Below are 13,233 nucleotides of genomic sequence, written 5' to 3'. Positions count from 1 at the left end.
TTTGATAACAACTCATTTATTTAGAATATTCTAGCTTTTTGAAAAATTAAGATCCCAAATGATAAATTAAGAAGCAGTAAACCAGAATAAATGGTGAAATACTGCTATTGAGTTAATAATAGAGAGGTCTTAATAGGAGATTTCTGTGTAGGTGTTACACGTGGTGACTGACAAGTTTATCAGTCATGTTTGGCATGTTCAACTGACATGCTCACTTACCACCACCACTGTGTCCCAACCGTCCAGTGATGTAGGCATTACTATGGTTCTACTTCTACAAAAGGGAAGAAATTGATCTTTCCAGGATTTAAAGTCAGATGCTGTGATTTAGCGGCCCATGCTCCCAAACACTGCCCTATACTGGTTTCTACTATAAAATTGTGAATTTTAAGCAAGTTCAGAGTTTTTAATTAATTTATTTATTTTTGTCTTTTTTAGGGCTGTACCCGCAGCATAAGGAGGTTTCCAGGCTAGGAGTCCAACAGAGCTGTAGCCACTGGCCTATGCCACAGGCACAGCCACGTGGGATCCGAGCCACGTCTGCAACCTACACCACAGCTCATGGCAACGCCGGATCCTTAACCCACTGAGCAAGGCCAAGGATCAAACCTGCATCCTCATGGATACTAGCCAGATTCGTTTCTGCTCAACCACAACAGGAACTCCCAAGTTCAGAGTTTTTAAAAAAGGTATTTTCCTGACATTTTTGTCTTCATTTGTTGTCCTTGCTGCTTTGTTGTGGATTGAATGGTGTCCCCTCAAAAAGTAAGTTGAAGTCCTAATACCGGGTGCCTATGAACATGACCTTATTTGAAAACAAGGTCTTTGCAAAACAAGGTCATCAAGTAAAGACGTCAAGCTCCATTAGGCTGGACCCTAAACCCCATGACTGTGTCCTTATAAAGAGTGGGAGATCTGGAGACACAGACACACAGGGAGAAGACTGCCATGTGAAGGCGGAGGCAGAGACTGGGTTACATCCACTGCCACAAGCCAAGGAAGGCTGAGGCCCAGAAACTGGAAGAGGCAGGGGAGGATGCTTCCCGAGAACCTTTGGTGGGAGGACAGCCCTGCCTGCCGACACCTTGTTTTCTAACTCCTTGCCTCCAGAACTGTGAGAGAATACATTCTGGGGGGTTTTGTTTGTTTGTTTGTTTGTTTTGGGTTTTTTAAGGGCCGTACTCATGGCATATTGAGGTTCCCAGGCTAGGGGTCAAATCAGAGCTATTGCTGCCAGCCTATGCCATAGCCACACTGGATCCTTAACCCACTGCTCGAGGCCAGGGATCGAACCCGCAACGTCATGGTTCCTAGTTGGATCCGTTTCCTCTGCACCACGACAGGGACTCCTACATTTCTGTTTTCATAAGCCACTCAGTTTGTGTGCTTTATTACAGCAGCTCTAGGATACAAAATCACTGACTTCATGGGCTGGAGCCCCAGCTGAATCCAAGGTCCTGAGAGTGAGGCCTTGATGACTGCGGCACTGCTGTGCCAGGCACAGAGCAGGTGACCCCAGAGACCTGGTCAGCAAATGAATGGATGACCCGAACACATGAAGCTAATACTTGGTCCAGGTTCTGAGACAATTATGCAGGTCCAGTTTTGTCATGAGATCACTGAGAACCTTAAAAAATTAAATAAAATACTACCTTAAATATTTTTGGAACAAGACCTATGAAAAAAAAGAATTATGTCTTTGAATTTGATGCAATGAATTTGTAGGCAATGGAGAGCCAATGAAATGCACGGCTAAAAAGAAGGTGTGCAAGTAGACTGATCTTTTTTTTTGGCCATGCCTGCAGCATGTGGAAGTTCTTGGGGTCAGGGATTAATATAAGCTGCTGCAGTGACAATACTAGATCCTTAACTTGCTGAGCCACAAAAGGACTCCCCCACTCCTTTTTTTTTTTTTTTTTCCAGAGTGATCTTTTTAAAAGTGGACTTTGTAGAGGAGTTCCCATTGTGGCGCAGTGGAAACGAATCCTACCAGGAACCATGAGGTTGCGGGTTCGATCCCTGGCCTTGCTCAGTGGGTTAAGGATCCAGTGTTGCCGTGAGCTGTGGCATAGGTCACAGATGCAGCTTGGATCTGGCGTTGCTATGGATGTGGCATAGGCTGGCAGCTATAGCTCTGATTAGACCCCTAGCCTGGGAACCTCCATATGCTGTGGGTGCGGCCCTAAAAAGACAAAGGACAAAAAAAAAAAAAAAAAAAAGTGGACTTTGTGAAGGGAAGGGTGGCAGAGTGGTCATCTGGCAGGACACTGACCCATGGGATGGCAATTGATGGGCCAGACAGGGAGACAACCCTCAGGCAGCTGGCTGAACCATATGCAGTGTTTTGTTTTGGTTTGGTTTGGTTTGTCTTTTTGTCTTTTTTAGGGCAGCATGTGGAGGTTCCCAGTCTAGGGGTCCAATTGGAGCTGTAGCCGCAGTCCTACACCACAGCCACAGCAACGTGAGATCCCAGCTGTGTCTGCAACCTATACCACAGCTCACCGAAATGCTGGATCTTTAACCCACTGAGTGAGGCCGGAGATCAAACCTGTGTCCTCATGGATGCTAGCTGGGTTCATTAACCACTGAGCCATGATGGGAATGCCTGTACGCAGTGTTTTAACCACCAGCAGTGCTGCCCAATGTGTCTTGATGTTGCTGGCAGACAGTAGACCAAAAGGCCAGTCTAGAGACACTGGGGTTTATCTCAGAGGAGGAAAAAAGGGTTCAGAGGGAAACGAGTAAGAAACGCTGCTAGACCCTGAAGAAAGAAATCAAAGATGACACAAACAGATGGAAAGATATACCATGCTCGTGGATTGGAAGAGTTAATATTATCAAAATGACTATACTACCCAAGGCAATCTACAGATTCAATACAATCCCTATCAAAGTACCAAGGACATTTTCCACAGAACTCGAACAAAATATTTTAAAGTTTGTTAGGAAGCACAACAGACCAAGAATATCCAAAGACATCCTGAAAAAGAAAAATGGAGCTGGAGGAATCAGGCTTCCGGACTTCAGACTATACTACAAAGCAACAATCATCCAAACTGTATGGTACTAGCACAAAGACAGAAATATAGATCAGCACAACAGGATAGAAAGCTCAGAATTAAACCCACGCATCTACAGCCAACTCATCTATGACAAAGGAGGCAAGAATACACACTGGAGAAAGGACAGCTTGTTCAAGAAGTGGTGCTGGGAAAACTGGACAGCCACATGGAAAAGAATGAAATTAGGACACTCTCTAACACCATACACAAAAATAAACTCCAAATGGATGAAACACCTAGATATAAGACCAGACACTATCAAACTCTTAGAGGAAAACAGAGGCCAAACACTCTCTGACATAAACAACAGCAACATCTTCTCAGATCCACCTCTTAGAGTATTGACAATAAAAACAAAAATAAACACATGGGACCTAATCAAACTGAAAAGTTTCTCCACAGCAAAGGAAACCCTAAACAAAATGAAAAGACAACCCACAGAATGGGAGAAAATCTTTGCAAGTGAATCAACTGACAAGGGATTCACCTCCAAAATTTACAAACACCTTCTGCAGCTCCACACCAAAAAAACAAACCACCCCATCCAAAAATGGGCAGAAGATCTAAACAGACAGTTCTCCAAAGAAGACATACAGATGGCCGAGAAACACATGAAAAGATGTTCAACATCACTCATTATTAGGGAAATGCAAATCAAAACCACGCTGAGGGACCACCTTACACCAGCCAGAATGGCCATCATCCAAAAGTCTACAAACAAGAAGTGCTGGAGAGGGTGTGGAGAAAAAGGAACCCTAGTACATTGTTGGTGGGATTGTAAGTTGGTGCAACCATGGTGGAAAACAGTATGGAGATGCCTCAGAAAACTAAACATAGAACTACCATTTGATCCAGCAATCCCACTCCTGGGCATCTACCCAGAGAAAACCACGACTCGCAAAGACACATGTACTCCAATGTTCATTGCAGCACTATTTACAATAGCCAAAACATGGAAACAACCTCAGTGTCCATCGACAGAGGAGTGCATCAAGAAGATGTGGTACATATACACAATGGAATATTACTCAGCTACTAAAAAGAATGAAATATCTGCATTCGTAGCAACAGGGATGGACCTAGAAACTATCATGCTAAGTGAAGTCAGCCATACAATGAGACACAACATCAAATGCTTTCACTGACATGTGGAATCTGAAAAAAGGACAGACTGAACTTCTTTGCAGAATAGATGCTGACTCACAGACCTTGAAAAACTTATGGTCTACGGAGGAGACAGTTTGGGGGTTCAGGAGATGTGCTTGGGCTGTGGGATGGAAATCCTGTGAAATTGGATTGTTATGATCATTATACAACTACAGGTGTGATAAATTCATTTGAGTAATAAAAAAAATAATAATAATAAAAAGAAATGCTGTTACACATTAAGCATCCTAAGGTTTGCATAAACCAAAAGACGGCGAATCATGTAAGTCCTTCATGGTGTCCCTGGGTCTGAGGTAAATGCCACGGCAGGCAGCCTGGGAAGAGGAGGATGTTGGGCTGAGGCCGAGAAGAGGGAAACCACAGGCTTCTTCCCCACGTGTGCGCCACCAGGGCCACTGCTTGAAAACCACCTGGGATTACAGGAACACAGAAAAGATCGAAAGAGATGGGTACTAGAAGGCAGGAAGGTTGCAAGTGCTGTGAACTAGGAAAAGGCTGGGGTAGCAGACAACAGAGAGGAAGTGAGCAACAGCAGGCATTGAGTAAAAGCGCTAAGCCTGGCTGAACCACCTTCCTCCTCCCATCCAGCCAGCAGGGTTATGATAAGATGCCCATTTTGCAGATGAGGAAAATAAGGCACAAAAGTGCTAATTGCTAAGATCAAGGTCATACACCTAGCAAAGGACATGGCCAGGAGTAAAAATCCAGTCCTTCAACTCCAAGCCTGCTTTTTTTTTTTTTTTTGGTCTTTTTGCCTTTTTCTTGAGCCGCTCCTGCGGCATATGGAGGTTCCCAGGCTAGGGGTCCAATCGGAGCTGTAGCCGCCAGCCTACGCCAGAGCCACAGCAATGCAGGATCCGAACCACAGCAATACAAGATCCGAGCCACGTCTGCAATCTACACCACAGCTCACAGCAACGCCAGATCCTTAACCCACTGAGCAAGGCCAGGGATCGAACCCACAACCTCATGTTCCTAGTCAGATTCGTTAACCACTGTGCCACGACAGGAGCTCCCAAGCCTGCTTTCTTAATTCTTCACTCTCAAGATAACTCAGTAATATGCACTGCAGGGTTCAATGAGCTTTTCCATACATCAGCTCCTTTGGTGCCCACAGCAACCCTGTGCGATGGGTGTTGTCATCAACCCCATTTACAGACGAGAAAACCAAAGCTCAAGGGGTGGTATTGACCTGCCCAAGATCAGGGATTAGGGACCTGTGGAATTGGGACTTGAGTCTACACCCTGCAATTCCACCCCCACCCCCGCCACACACACTCTTCCACAGTCCTGGCATGCTGCTGAGCAAAGTATGGGGCTTGTGCAGAAGTGGTGCTTTTGAGTACATGGAACCTGAAATCACAGTAAAGCGGCTAAGTAGGAGTATAGGAAGAAAGGAAGGCCAGCTTCCTCAGAAGCTGCAGCAGCAGCCTGGGGGCACCCAGAGGCAGAGACTGATGCCCTGACGTCCTGGCTCTGGCGTTGGCCAGAGTCGCTCTGAGAGGACCAAGCATGTCCCTAGGGTACAGAGAGCAGCAGGCAGGCTGTAGGCAGAGGACGAGCAGAGGCAAGCCTGCATCACTCTTAAAATCCTGAATTTTTAGATAACAGGGGACTCTTGTATGAGGGCAAAAAGGAGAAGCCATTGGTGAAATAAGTTGGGGAGCAAGTGTCCCTAGGACTGGGCAGGGGCTATAACTCCCGGGGCCAGGTTGGGGGGAGTTACGGGGCGGGGGGGAAGGCCATGTTTTCATCTGTGATCTCTGGTTGCAGCCAGAGATCATGCTTTTGTCATTTATCGAGCTGTGTGTGTGGAGCCAAGTCATCTGCTGACTGTTAGTGTGGAGAGAGGCTTTCTGTCTGTCAAACACAAGTCCATCTCTTTGGATCTTCTCTGTAAATGCAATAGCAAGTCATCATATACAAGGACTCCGTGGAATGTTTATATTCTGTTTACATTGTTTCCTAAAAGCACACAACAGAAAACACACCAGCTAAAGCAAAAAAAGGGCAACTCATTACCAGGTTACACTGGTGTCCTAAAGGCCCTGGGAGCCCAGGAACAGCCAGCAAAGGCTCAGCACTGGAGAACCACGGGGAAGCCTGGCCTCTCCACACACAGCACCGGCACAACGTTACATCTCCTTACTTCAAGGAACCAGCCCAGCCTGAAAGTAGCAAGATTGTTTTTCTTCTGCCAGGGACAGGGAAAAAAAAAAAAAAAAAAGCAACTCAAACTGGCTTAAGCTAATTAGGGAATTTAACCGCTCAAGTAACTATTCCTGGCCAGCTGGATCCAGGTGGTCACAGGGCACAAGAGGCAGCCTCTCCCTCCACTGGCACCTGCACCTGCCCCATTCTGCTGGCTCAGCCCTCTTGGGACCAGAGGACTAACAGGGACTCTGGCTTCTCTCTTTCCCCAACCCCCTGGTTCTCCGAGAGTCCCAACAAGTGCCAGGATGGGCTGCGCGAAAGCCCAGCTTTGGTCACATGCCCACTTTTGAACCACCCGTGACTGGATGGAGCCAAGGGTGTGGTCAGACCCACAGCCCACCCCAAACACAGAACAGCAAGAGCACATGCTGCATGCAGTTTACTGTTTGCTGGGCATGGTTTTAAGTGCTTCAGATAAGTCAACTCATTTTAACTTCAGCGTTATTTGTTTACTAATTAAATCTGCCCATTATCCCCTTTTTACAGATGGGGAAATGGAGGCACAGGTGAATGCATCTCAGTCAAGGTTTCACAGCAGGTTGCGGCCAAGTTGCAGGGCTGAGATCTGATCCAGACTCTCAGGCCCTAGAAGCTGGGCTCTCAACCTTTGGCAAAGGGGGACTGCTACCAACAAAACGGGGAATAGATGCTGAGCTAATAAAGATGACACAAGAGATGTTCCGTAGCCGCCCCAAATTCACATTCTGCAGAGAGAATTACTTGCCCAGCCCAGGTTGGCCCTCCCTCCACCTTGGCCCAGGGCAGGATCATGCTGTACCAAGGTGGCTGCATCTACTGTGACATCAACCGTGGACTAGTTCCAGAAACCAGGAGGGGCAAAAGAGTAAGCGCCCTTCTACCACTATTCTCTGGTGATGTGTCATATGACTGGGGAAAGGCGATTTTAGTCACAGGGATAACAGTAAAAACCTGCCGACTAAAAGACCCTTGGCGAACTTACTTATATTCTACCCCACCCGAAATTCTGCTCCCAAGGGGTAAGTGGGTAGGAAGGGTCCAAAATACTGAAGGTACTTGGGAAGCCATGGAGCTGCAGGGGACGCCAAGCCTGGTTCAGGAAAGGACCAGGGAGTGAAGCCCAGTCCCCTTTGCTATTAGAAAAAAGTACACAGGGAGTTCCTGTCATGGCTCAGTGCTTAACAAACTCAACTGGGATCCGTGAGGATGTGGGTCAGGGATCCCGCATTGCTGTGGCTGTGGTGTAGGCCAGCAGCTGTAGCTCCCATTGGACCTCTAGCCTGGAAACCTCCATATGTCACAGGTACGGCCCTAAAAAGCAAAAAAAAAAAAAAGGAAAGAAAGAAAGAAAAAGGATAAAAGAACATAGATCTATAGATTGTTGTATTACAATTGAGCTGCACTTTGGAATTACTGATAATTCAGAAAATCTACCTTTTTGCACATTTCCTACAAGACTGTCAGTAGGAAAATGTGCTTTAAGCTTTAGAATCACAGTTGGATAAAGGCAGTCAGCAGGCTCAGATTGATGCTGACAGGGGAGGGTGACAGGAGCGGGCAATCGAGGCATCATCATGAGCTAGGTGGAGCTCCCAAAAGGATGGATTTTACTGAAATGAAGCCGCCCACACTAAGAGCTCGTTTTGGAACGTCTCTTTCACACCTGTGTTCTGTTAGCTTCTGAGTTACACGGCAGTAACAACCCCTGATCGCAACAAAGGCTCCTCACTCATGATTCCCCTATTTCACAGGTCAGCTGTGGTTCTGCTCCACGTGGGGATGGGGTTAGGGAGCGCCCTCATCTGAGGCCTGCGGGTCTGAAGCAACGGGAAAAGGAGCAAGGACAGGGCCCTGAATGGTACCTCATGCTCCAGCTCGAAGGTGGCAAGTGTCATTTCCAGCCACATTCCACTGGCCAAAACAAGTCATGTGGCCAAGCCTGACCTCAACAGGGTGGGAAGACCGCCCTCCTTTGGGAAGAGACACCAAGGACAGGCCTGAGGAATGCTGACTGGGAATCAAAAATAATACTGTCTCCCACATATCCAACTTGTTTTCTAGGATTAAAAACTTATTTTCAGAGTTCCTACTGTGGCTCACTTCCATGAGGACCCGGGTTTGATCCCTGGCCCCACTCACCGGGTTAAGGACCCTGTGTTGCCTTGAGCAGTGGTGTGGGTCACAGATGCGGCTCGGATCTGGCATGGCTGTGGCTGTGGTGTAGGCTTGCAGCTGCAGCTCCGATTCACCCCTAGCCTGGGAACCTCCATATGCCGTGGGTGCGGCCCTAAAATAAACAAACAAACAAATAAATAAACTGCAAGTATTCACAGGGAACCACTGGCTGTTCAGGTTTACGTTGATAAAAACAGAGTTGCCCTTAATGTTCACAAAACGAGTAGACCCTGAGTGTCTATATGAGCTGTATATTCCCAAATATTCTTTTTTGGTGCATTCGGAGCCAAACAATACTAATTAGAACAGTGGTTGGGCTAAAAGATGTTCTTGTCTAATACTGTTGAGAAAAAGAAAATGACAACTTTCTACATAAACCGTAAGTAAATATGAGGCAGATGTCCTCTGTCAGTCCTAGCGCAGAGGTTGGGGAGGTCTTGTTTTGCAAGTTCTAGGTATGATTTCAGCAGACACCGTGGAGAGTGGGGAGAAGGAAGGGGAGGGCCACACTCTCGGCACCAGGCTTTACAGATGAGAAGCCTGGGATTAAGCCGGTTAACAGTACAGTTGACCCTTAAGCAACAAGAGAGTGAGGGGCACTGATCCTCGGTGCCGTCAAAAATCCTCGGTGCCGTCAAAAATCTGCATATAACTTAGAGCTCGCCCTTCCTGTCCACAGTTCCCCCATAATCTCAGATTCAACCAACTGCTGGTCATGAAGTACTAAAGTTTTACTATTGCAAAAAATCCGCCTCTAAGTGGGCCAGGGCAGTTCAAACCTGCGCTGTTCCAGGGTCAACTGTAATTACTCAAGGTCACAGAAATTAAATTCTCAGCGGCAGAATTTACATTTTCATGGTTCCTCTGGCTTCAAAGCACAGAGTTTTTCTTGTGCCCTAGGATGGCTCCCCAAAGGACAGGGACAAAGAGAGGAAAAGAGAAAATAAGGAAAAGAGAGGTTTAAAAAATGGAAAAGAAAAAGGAAAGTTTAGAGAAAGAAGCAACACAGAAGTAGAGGAGGTGAGAAAGATAGGAGATTCTAGAAGAGAAAAAAGGAGAGGGAGAGAAGACAAGGTAGGAAGGAAGGAAGGAGGGAAGGGAGGGAGGAAGGAAGAATCATAATGTTGAAGGAGAAAAATAAAGGTGGAGCCCTGGAGTTCCTGTCATGGTGCAGCAGAAACAAATCTGACTAGGAACCAGGAGGTTGCAGGTTCGATCCCTGGCCTCGCTCAGCAGGTTAAGGATCCAGCATTGCCATGAGCTGTGGTGTAGGTTGCACAAAAAAAGACAAATACAAAAAACAAAAAAAAAACCCCATAAATCTAAACACAGACCTACACCATTCACAAAAATTAACGTGATATGGATCACAGACTTATATTAAAATGTAAGATAACATAGAAGATAACATAGGAGAAAACTTACATGACTTTGAGTAAAGTAATAATGTGGGTTTTTTTTTTTTTTGCTTTTTAGGGCCACACTGAGGCATATGCAGGTTCCCAGGGTAGGGGTCAAATTGGAGCTGTAGCTGCCAGCCTATGGCACAGCCACGGCAACGGCAGATCTGAGCCGTATCTGTGACCTACACCACAGCTCATGGCAATGCCAGAATCCTTAACCTACGTGAGTGAGGGCAGGGATCAAACCCGCAACCTCACGGTTCCTAGTCAGATTCCTTTCTCCTGCGCCACGACTGGAACTCCAGTGATAATGTTTTAGGTACAACACCAATGGTATGCGCCATGAAAGAAATAACTGATAAGCTGAACTTCATTAAAATTAAACATTTCTGCTCTGTGAAAGAAATTAAGAAAATAAAAAGCAGACTGGGAGGAAATATTTGCAAAGGACACACCTAGTAAGGACTGTTATCCAAAATACCGAGAACTCTTGAAATTTAGTAAGAATGCAATCAGATTTAAAAATGGTCTAAATAGGTACATGAAAAAGTGCTCACCATCACTAATCATCACAGAAATGAAAATCAAAGCCACAACGAGATATAACCTTACACCTGTTAAAAGGGCTGTTATCAAAAGGACGAGATAAAGGAGTTCCCTTGCGGTTAAGGATCCATCCTTGTCACCGCAGTGGCTCTGGTCACTGCTATGGTGTAGGTTCAATCCCTGGTCTGGGAACTTCCACATGCTGCAGGTGTGGCCAAAAAGAGACAAGAGATAACAAGTGTTGGCGAGGATGTGGAGAAAAGGAAAACAGTTATGCACTGTTGGAGGGAACGTAAACTGGTACAACCACTATGGAAAACAGTATGTTGGTTCTTCAAAATATTAAAAACAGGACAGATTTACCATATGATCTAGCAATCTCACTTCTGTGTATGTGTATACAAAGCAAATGAAATCACGGTCTGAGAGAGAGATCAGTACCCCTATGTTCACTGCAGCATTACTCACAATAGCCAGGATGTGGAAGCAACCTAAGTGCTTATCCATTGGTGAATGAATGAAGAAAATGTGATGTGTATGTGCACACACACACCAACCACACTGGAATATTATTAAGTCATTAAAAAGGAAATTGTGTCATTTTCAACAACATGGATGACTTTGAGGGCATTATGCTGACTGAAGTAAGTCAGACAAAATACCCTATGATCTCACTTTCACGTGGAATCTAAAAAGAATGAACTCACAGAAAAAGAGAACAGGGGGTGGTTGTCAGAGGCAGAGGGTGGGAGGGTGTAGGTGATCAAAAGTGATCCACACTTCTTTTTGTGGGTAAGTTCTGAGGATGTAATGTTCAGAATGGTAACTGTAGTTAACAGTGCTTTTATGTATTTGAAATTTACTAGGAGAGTAGACCTTAAAAGTTGTCTTCACAAGGGAGTTTCCACTGTGGAGCAGGGAGTTAAGAATCTGACAGCAGGAGTTCCCATTGTGGCACAGAGGAAACAAATCCAACTAGTATCCATGAGGGGGATCCAGCATTGCTGTGAGCTGTGGTGTAGGTTGCAGATGCGGCTCGGATCCTGCATTGTTGTGGGTGTGGCATAGGCTGTCAGCTGTAACTCCGATTTGACCCCTAGCCTGGGAACGTCCATGTGCCTCAATGCGGCCCTAATAAAGAAAAAAAAAAAAAAAGAATCCGACTACAGTGGCTCAGGCGGATCTCCTCCTGGCCCAGTGCAGTGGGTTAAAGCATCCAGCATTGCTGCAGCTTCACTGTAGGTTCCAGATGCAGACTGGATTCAATCCCTGGCCCAGGAACGTCCAAAAAAAAAAAAAAAAAAAAAATTCTCATCACAGGGGGAAAAAACTAAGTGAAGTGATGATGTCAACTAAATTTACTATGGTAATCATTTTGCAGTATTTACATATATCTGGTAATAATGTTGTATACCATAAACTAATATGACATTACATGTCAATTATATCTCAATAAAACTGGGGAAAAAACATGCTCCACATCATATGTCACTAGGGAATTACAGATTAAAACAACAAGGAGATACCACTAAAAGCCCATCAGAATGGCCAAAATTCAAAACGATGACACCACCAAATGCTGGTAAGGATGTGAGCAACAGGAACTCTCCTTTCTGGTGGGATTGCTAAAGAGTACAGTCACTTCGAAACAGTTTGGCAGTTTCTTATAGAACTAAACACATGCCACTAGGGAATTACAAATTAAAACAACAAGGATACCACTAAAAGCCCATCAGAATGGCCAAAATTCAAAACACTGACACCACCAAATGCTGGTAAGGATGTGAGCAACAGGAACTCTCGTTTCTGGTGGGATTGCAAAAGAGTACAGTCACTTCGAAACAGTTTGGCAGTTTCTTATAGAACTAAACACACTCTTACGGTGACTCAAGGATGATGCTCCTTGATATCTCCCCAAAGGACCTAGAAACTTACGTCCACTGAAAAGCCCAGGAATGTTTATAGCAGCTTTACTCATAACTGCCAAAACCTGGAAGCAACCAGGATGTCCCTTAAAGGGTAGATGGATAAACTGTACTACACTGGAATGTTTGTCATTTAGCACTAAAAAGAAAGAGCAAACAATAAAAAAAAAAAGGCATGGAGGAATCTTAAACGCACACTAAGTGAAGGGAGCCAATCTGAAAAGGCTACGTACTGTACCATTCCAACTATATGACGTTCTGGAAAAAGGAAAACTATGGATAGTTTAAAAAAAAAAAAATCTGTGGTTGCCAAAGTTGATGTGTAGAGGACAGAGGATTTTTAGGAAGTACAACTAACTACTCTGTATGATATTATAATGGTGGATACACATCTACATTTGTCCACGCTCACAACATATATAACACCAACAGTGAACTCTAATGCATAAACTGTGGTCTTTGGGTGACAATGATGTGTCAGTGTAGGTTTATCAGTTGGAGCAAATGTACCATCCTAGTGGGAGATGTTGATAATGAGGGAGGCTATGCATGGAACAGAGGGTGTGTGGGAAATCTTGCCAACGTTGCTGTGAACTTAAAATTGCCCTCAAAAATAGAATGTATACATGTATGTGTGACTGGGTCACCTTGCTGTACAGTAGAAAATGGACAAAACACTGTAAACCAGCTATAATGAAAAAATAAAAATCATTATAAAATAAAAAACATTGCTCTCAAAAATAAACTCAATCACATAAAAAA

Source organism: Sus scrofa, chromosome 15 (genome assembly GCF_054392235.1).
Source record: "Sus scrofa isolate SSC_HxYL_T2T_F1_AM1 chromosome 15, Sscrofa_HxYL_maternal_Yorkshire_Landrace_v2.0, whole genome shotgun sequence".
In the NCBI taxonomy this organism is placed as follows: Eukaryota; Metazoa; Chordata; class Mammalia; order Artiodactyla; family Suidae; genus Sus; species Sus scrofa.
The sequence above is the reverse complement of the archived record's forward strand: the minus strand, read 5'-3'. Positions refer to the sequence as shown.